The sequence below is a fragment of the Arachis ipaensis genome, chromosome B04 (assembly GCF_000816755.2).
Source record: "Arachis ipaensis cultivar K30076 chromosome B04, Araip1.1, whole genome shotgun sequence".
NCBI lineage: Eukaryota > Viridiplantae > Streptophyta > Magnoliopsida > Fabales > Fabaceae > Arachis > Arachis ipaensis.
The window spans coordinates 114,838,750-114,840,546 of NC_029788.2; the positions used below are offsets into that span (position 1 = coordinate 114,838,750).

Genomic DNA, 1,797 nt, shown 5'->3' on the forward strand with positions numbered 1-1,797 from the left:
AAAAGACATAAACCTTTTATATTAGAATTGTACAAAATTACATCTTCATTTGTTGCTTCTATTTTTATATTTGTTTTAGTTATCATACTTTGTCTTCTCATATATATGGTATTCTTTCGGTTGTAAATAATTAATTTTTTTTAAATGAATGAGAATGAAAAACGCCAAAAATATAAGTTAGTTTTATAATTATGATATATTTATACTTAATAAGGAGATGTGTCAAATTTAAACTTACTTGGATTTAGAAAAATGAATGAAAATAAAAATACCAAAAATGTAAAAGTTGATACCAAATTCTTATACAATGAGTTTAAGCCATGCTTTCTCTTCTAATAATGCCACGTCAGCAATTTTGATAATTTGACAAAACTTAAAAATCAACCAATCATCTTTTAGTAAAACATTTTAAAAAAATTACAAGAAAAAACTCTGATTTATTATTATTCATTAAAACATATAGTACTAATTTTAGTTTATATATTATTTAATTAATTTTTTTAAATAATATAATATTTATTAAAATATATTATATAGTATAATTAATTGCACATGGCGCGATGAATGCAGCAAGCAATAATAAATTAATAATCTTCCACCGCGGTTGCGTAAAAGAAATAGAATCAATATTTTATAACAAACGTATTTTGAATTGATTAAAAAAGCCTCACTAAGATTAACTACTCCAACACCACGTTTAAAATAAAAATATTATCTGTATGTATTGTACATATTATAAATAGTAGTGAAAATAAATTCAGGTATAGTCATGTGAAGTTAAATAGTTAAGAATTATTAAATAATTTAATTAATTTGACAAAAATTTTATCTAACACAACTAGAGCTCTTGAGAAAACAAAATAAAGGTTGGCTGGTTGTTTGCACAATTGCACTCTCACCTTCCTTCTTCTCTGGATGTGCGTTGAAATATTGATTGTGCTCTCCGATCCAATCCCACACACGCACACAGAGACACACTAATGGAGAAGGGGATGCTTTCCTCTTCATTAACATGGTTTGTCACGGCGGTTGGACTACTGGTGGCGGTGGGGGGATGGAAGCTGCTGAACTGGCTCTGGCTGAGGCCTAAGAAGCTCGAGACCCTTCTCAGGGAGCAAGGCTTCCATGGCAACCTCTACACGCTCTTCGCCAACAACAACAACTCTTCTAATAACACGAAGCCAATGACTCTCTCTGATGACAAGGACATAACTCCACGTGTCTATTCTCAAGCCGATCATGCTATCATGAAATTTGGTTCGCTCCCACTTATATAATTTTCAAGTCGTATAAGTTTTTTTGCTTCTGCTGTTGATAACATCAAAAACTCGTGTGATCGACAGGGAAGAATTCATTCTTTTGGGAAGGTCGGACACTCAAGGTGAATATCACAAACCCTGAGCATATTAAAGAAGTTCTTACCAATAACCGTTACTTCAAGAAAGAGAAGCCTAATATGATGCGTCTTGCCACGTTACTGGGATCTGGACTTCCGAACTATGAGGACCAACAATGGCACACACATCGAAGGATCATCAACCCTGCTTTCCATCTCGAAAAATTAAAAGTTGGCTTAATTTGCTTTTTATTCAAATAAATTCTCTTACATTTATTTATTTAAATATGTATGTTAAGCACTGCTGACTCTCTGGACTTCTGAGGACCAACAATGGCACACACATCGAAGGATCATCAACCCTGCTTTCCATCTCGAAAAATTAAAAGTTGGCTTAATTTGCTTTTTATTCAAATAAATTCTCTTACATTTATTTATTTAAATATGTATGATGTATGTTA

General features: G+C 31.7%; 1 pseudogene; it reads left to right on the top strand.

The window, feature by feature from the left end:
• The window catches only part of LOC107639789, a 3,934-nt pseudogene continuing 3,004 nt past the window's right edge, over positions 868-1,797 (top strand).